Raw genomic sequence first — 6854 nt, forward strand, 5'->3', positions numbered from 1 at the left:
AAAGTACATTTCGATCTGAGACTTGAGTAACTCTTTAGTCATATTCAGTGATGTTGACTGCATCACCTGAAGTCACTAACTGGAGGCAGAGCGCTCCCATGCTCGGCTCTATATTGATCTCCATGCGAGGGTACTGCTGTGCTGAGAGAGAGAGTGTGTGTCTTCTTTAGCCTCTCCCATTCGTCGTTGCGGATTGAAGCGAGACACTGGTAATGTGTGTGTTGCCAATGTGCGTTGCCGACTGTGACGTGGCATCGCGGTCTTTGGACAATATCACATTCTTGGTAGCCTAAATTGGCCACGTTACGAAAAATACCTTCAAAACATTGCAGAACTGTCTAAACTAGACCCTCCATGCACTGTGGGTTAAACACCCCATTGAGCAGTCAGTGCTTCACAGCATTTGAAAAGATTCAAAATCGGAACTGGTCGAACCACAACACGCGCCTCCAGTCAGCTACTGTCCAGTTTCTAAATTGTCTGATTCACTGAAGGTGTACATCTTTATGTGCCACTGTGTCTTGTGTGAGGTACCAGACTCTGAATGTCCACTGCAAGCAATTCCCTTCATAATGTTCCCTTGTAAAATGGTTAAGATGTAACTGCAGTCACTGAAACAGTAATTTTGGCGTGGTTTGAATATGATTGTCACTGACAAGACGTAACACACGTGTCTGAAAGGAAGGAAGGAAGAAAGGAGGATTAGCGTTTAACATCCCATCGACATCGAAGTCATTGGAGACGGAGCCCAAGCTCAGATTATTTCAAGGACAGGGAAGGAAATAGACAGTATCCTTTTAGAGGAACCATCCAGCCTTTGTCTGAGAGGCCAGATTTGGATTTCAACTGTAATCCTCCCGAATGCGAAACCAATGTGTGGACGAACACATCTCCAGTTCCTGTTGTTAGTATCCTTTTACGAACAATCTTCTTTTTTTTTAAAAAAAGGATGGCAAATTCATTCACAGAGTTGTCATTGTCATGTCCAAACACGATAGTCCATTAGGTGACGCTCTCACCTCTCATTGTCAGCACTTCCTGCTTTGCTATTTTCATACAACCGATTGTCACATACACAACACTTCACTGCCATGAATTACGCCGGAAGAGGAGATTCACATTCGGTACAGGAGGTTCGCACGACCACCTGGTAGTAGTTCTACACCACCCAAAGCGTTCCAAACCGACCAGTGGCTCTTTAATGGGGCTGAAGAATGTTATGTTCATTGAGATTATGTAGATGTATCAAAAAAAATTTATTTGTTTCTCTTCATACATTGGCAGGTTTCAGAAAGCAGTGGTAAGTTGCAAGGAACTTTTTCTGCTGTAAAGTTATCATAAATCCGAAGATAGTTTGAATACCACAGTTTTTTAAGAGGCTTGGTCGAGTTCGGGTTGGAGGCAGATGTTGGCGCAGGTCATTTGACCATTTTTTCCGCTCTTCTGTCAGGGTGCATCAGTCACGTGACATAGCCTGCGTTCGACTCGTATACAAGCACACGTTCGATATTTGAGCACTGTCTACTTGTGAACGTTAACACGAAACCTCACCGTCATTAGAGGACATGTAGTCCTTTCCCTTGTCGCATCTTGGGTATAAATCGAGACTTCAGTTTCATAACTAAGATGACTCTAAGTTAGCGATAAGTGCGAGGCGGTCTTTCAGTCTCTAATTCTATCCTGAGTCTGCGAGAATGGTCTGTGACACCCATCCGCATAGAGATAGATCGTAAATTATGCACTATGCTCGAGGTGGTGGAAATATGTAGAGTGCTGTCTGGTATACTTCGATGATGTGTACGTTTGTGAATCAACAATGAATGGACATGCTGCACAGTCATCTATCTACATTCGCAATGATACTCGCAAGGTGCAGGAGGGAAGGTTTAGTGATTACACGGAAATTGGGTGACATGCTGTCGCATCCTTGGTCGGTGTTGAAATTACTGTACAATTGCTAAAATTGTCGCACTATCGACTGTGATGCATATTATTACAGTACATCTATGGTTTCTTTTCCACCTCATCTGTCCACTAGTATACTGTTGGTCACCATATAATGATTGACTGACGTGGCTTGTTTGAGATGGAGAAAGAGTTTTGGTGGAGGGACAACACCTTCTGTGGATGCCTAGCACCGAAACAGTGATTGTGTACAGGATTGCAATATGAGGAATCAGTCGAAACGGAATGCAGAGCCATCGGCTATTCTGTCACTGTGACAGATGAGTTTAAATGTAGATGTTGTCAATCACCTTAGACAGCAGTTTGGAAACTCTTCAGAACACAGCCAAACTCTTCTGGTTTCCTTATGTTGTAACTGTCTTTTATTTAAAATCATCTACTGTGTGTGATGTGTTGTGCTAGCAGCAGTAACAAATTGATTTACACTCTGCAACGTCTAGTTTTCTATGAGAAGCAGTGGATCAGAACGTGTTAATGTCAGTTTAGAACCTGACATGGACCTCAAAGTTGCGGCAGAAAAACAAAATGTATGGCAGTGTTACATCAGAAAAAGCAATGTTTCAAACAACGACACAGGGTCACAGGAAGCGTCTCTTGCGACTTATTGTGTAGTTTGTGGGACACAGTCGTCCTCCTACAGTACAGGCGATGCAACTTTACACTGGTATGTGCAATGGATCAATACCCGTATATTTAATAGGATCGTCATATGTGTTCGATGCCGGCATGCAGTTGGAGTGTTTTCGATATGTGGTAGGAGAGAGATGCAGTAAAAATCTTGTGGAGTTCTCTATTAGATGAAGTTAGTGTAGCTTTTATAGTTCGTAATTTTTCTCTTTTGAATGGTACAGAATAACGATGATAACATGTTGGAGTGATAGATGTGAATGGGACCTGGGGGACACGGATCTGCTTTGGACTGCACTATCTGTATGAAGTTTGAGGACGCTCCACAATGCAGTAGCAAAATCCTCGTCCCTCTCCCAGTTGCTGTACTGTCTTTTAAACTACCTCTTGTTGCAGAAGCAGACTTCGTTTGGCACTGATCTTACACATTGTACACTGTCGGCAGAGCTACGACAGATTGTTAGTCCCGTCTCACTGACTTGGGTCGCTCTGTTTCTACACGGGTTGCAGAAGGTGGTGGGTATAGCTCTCTCCAAATTATGCCTAGTTCAGACTTAACTTGGAACGATCACATGAACAAAGCTGCAGAAATGGCAGAAGTTGCAAGAGGCATAGGGACTATCTAAAATTTTGCTATAGCAGATAGGTTCGAAAAAGGTGACTCGTTTTCAGATATGAGAGCGCCAGAAATATGATTCACTAGTGGCTGTAATCATTAAAGGACTTCTCCATAGGATCCGACGCAGGTATGTGGTTAAATGGAAAGACTTGATTCCAAATCATACATCATTTCTACCGAAAGCATAGCACTAGAGATCTGGAAAGCTAGTGTACATTTCTTACGATCTCAATCAGCACACCATCTACTGTTGGTGATCTTTCTACATCAACCATCACCTATAACCCAGTCGATATATCACCGAACCTCTGACGTGACATCGAGGCAGAATGCATTACGAATACTGGAGAGCCGGCCGGGTTGGCCAAGCGGTTCTAGGCACTACAGTCTGCAACCGCGCGACCGCTACGGTTGCAGATTCGAATCCTGCCTCGGGCATGGATGTGTGTGATGTCCTTAGATTAGTTAGGTTTAAGTAATTCTAAGTTCTAGGGAACTGATGACCTCAGAAGTTAAGTTCCATAGTGCTTAGAGCCATTTTTGAATACTAGAGAAATATCTAGCGGTGGCGTGGGCGAGTTGCAAATTCCGGTTTTGTACCACGTTCCTTAGCCGAATCACTCTCTAAATTCGGTAATTTTATTATGAGGCTGCACCGTTGGCGACGTGTAACTGCGCTGCTGGTCTGATAATATACACTTTGGCGATTACCGTCTATATTCAGTGTCGCGGTATTTGTATAGAAAAACCATCTCATTCAGAGGTGATGCCATACCTCGATTTATAAAGCCAGTATAACTTTTCACATGGATACTAGTATGCACCTGTAGAACCAAGACCACTTGTGACAGTAACATAAAGTAGTTGTTGTGATCGTGTTTTTTAACATCTGGCGGTTTGTAAGACGATTGTGCTTCTCTTTCTAAGACACAGTGGTACGAATCGCAAGAAAAACTTATGAGACATGTCCACCCATCGTTGATTTTCAGTCAGTATTATTTCGAATCGCCTGCAATCAGTTATTGGCGAAGTATTATACTTAATAGCGGGGGAAGCGTGATAGGTTTGCCTCGAGTATCAGGCTTATACAGGGTGTGCAAATGTTCAAATGTTCAAACGTGTGTGAAATCTTATATGAGACTTAACTTCTAAGGTCATCAGTCGCTAAGCTTACACACTACTTAGCCTAAATTATCCTAAGGACGAACACACACACCCATGCCCGAGGGAGGACTCGAACCTTCGCCGGGACCAACCGCACAGTCCATTATACAGGGTGTGTTTGTGTTCTGACATGTGCAAAGAAAATGACTATGTCCAGTCGTACGAAAGGTATCGATTTGACGTGGTATACTGTGGTAGCAGATATATCTATTTCCAGAGTCACAGCCGTCAGCAGGGTGTATTTCCAATACTTCGATTATTGTCGAAAGTCGTTCAACTGAGACCGCAATCGCAACATTTAATTGTGAGTATAGCGATTAAATGTATATGTGGCCGATTCTGTCTATGCATGCTTGGCGCGACAGTGGCAGTGGACTGTGGCGGGAATGACTCACGTTTCCCGCTAACGGCAGGAGGCGTCCGAATGGAGAGGCCTGCTAGGATGCAGGAATGTAGTTGACTTAACCATGTCGCCCTCTAGATGGCCGAATAGTGAACTAAAACTTAGTATGTGCTGGATAGCTTTCGTGATCACGTGGAAATTGGAGAAGATTCAATATGGATATGCGTTTGCGCAGGACCATTATTTCCTCCCGCGTAAATTGTCCGATTGACTGCTTCTTCACATTTCCCGTCTTTATTTGGTTGAGAGAAGATCGATTGTGGTGTGTGTTGAGTGAATCTAGCAGGTGAAAGACGGGTGGAGGACACGTTTGCAGGTTCTCTAGGCATGAAAAACACCTTAGCTGACTTCGCAAATTATAAGGATGATTTGGAGTCTGTTATATCACCGACATCGGTATTCGCGAGTGAAAATATGTTTCTCTTTTTTTTTCGAGTTTTCATGTAAAGGTCTTCGCAGGTGGGATAAGTTTCTAGTTACTCAATGCCTCACAATGATTCCTTAGTGAGGGGAAAACTGTGTGATCTGGGTGGTGGAAGCTATGCATGGAACGCACTGATGCAAACCACGACTTGGCGGTCTGAATATATAAAAGACGCCACTGTGTGTTGGCTGGATTTACAAGTATCGAAAATAACCAGAGGTTTCGTGGAAGTGGTGAAATTGATAAATCGAAAAGATTCTAGGGCTTTTTAAAATTTTAATTACATCCTTTATTCATCAATAAATACGTAACGGTGGGGGGCTTTTTTGCAGTGCGAAAACGACACACAGCTGGTGCAAGTGTGGACGTATCACAATCTTTTTATTTATCTACAGTTGACAGTCAGAAATGTTATACTGCTGCTTGAACGTAAAGGTACCGTGGCTTATGTCCCAACATACTTTTGTAGGAAGTAATCAAACTACTATTCACACAAAAACAAAAACAAAATTACGTATGTCTAGTCGCAATGGAAGTATAGATTGGACATGGTGAATTGTGATTTCAACGCACTGAGGAGTATATCTGAACATAAGTGGTGATAGATTCACTTCGTAAACAGTTGCACAATATAACAATGCAAGTGTTCAACTGGACCTGCTATAGCGTACAAACAGGACGGGCAATATGGCTGTAACAATATGTCCCCTCATCAGCACCCCTAAGCGTACCATGTTGTTCTATCGATAGTGATGTTGATTACAGTACACCAATCCACGTCGGTGATGTCTTTCCAAGGATTACATCCGCGGGTGCAGTATTCATTATCGCATACTGCTGGACGCCTGTCCTTCATAACACTTGTTTGAGGGAATCTTGGCAGGATGCAGCACCTTCAAGAAGTGCTGATTTGAAGACCTTGTCAGATAATTTCCTAGGACTGAGGAGAATCGAGACATATAGCCGGTGTGAGTGTAGGCATAACATAATTTTTTTTTTGCGCTCTGTACAGATGTAAAAGATAACAGCACTGTTTGTGTAAACTATGTATATATTGCAGTTTAATGTTACTGTGGCCTATGTGGTGGCATAACCAGAGAAATAAAGTGTGTGTCCTACCATGAGGGACGTATATATTCAGCGCATCAATAACCGAGAGGGTATGAGAGAGATTTTTACGTGGAAAATTATGTGCACTATAGGTACTGAGATTCGTTCCAAAACCACAGCTGTCAAGAGGAGACATTAACTGTACATAATCAGTGTCAGACTATAGCAGTAATCGTAATATTTAATTGTAGTTACACTGGTAAATATGTTCCTGGTTCCAAATATTCTTGTGAGTCTTGTATGTATTTAATGATCTGTAGATAACTTTTGCGGAGTTTATCTACGGAAAATTCTGAGTGTAAGGTGATGTATTCTTTGTTCATATGTTCGAGGACAAGTTGAAGCAGACCATCCATCTCTAGTATGATGCTGTTCCTTATCCGACATTGTAGTATTAGGACATCCCCAGGCCAATAGCTGTAGGACACCAAAAATTCCAGCCATGCTACGCACACATCTCATAGTGATGCGTCAGCCTCGCTGGGCAGGTAATCACATGCATGTGGCCGATGCATCTTGCGTGTCCCATTAGGATGGCTAGG

Source organism: Schistocerca gregaria, chromosome 1 (genome assembly GCF_023897955.1).
Source record: "Schistocerca gregaria isolate iqSchGreg1 chromosome 1, iqSchGreg1.2, whole genome shotgun sequence".
NCBI classification, from domain to species: Eukaryota; Metazoa; Arthropoda; class Insecta; order Orthoptera; family Acrididae; genus Schistocerca; species Schistocerca gregaria.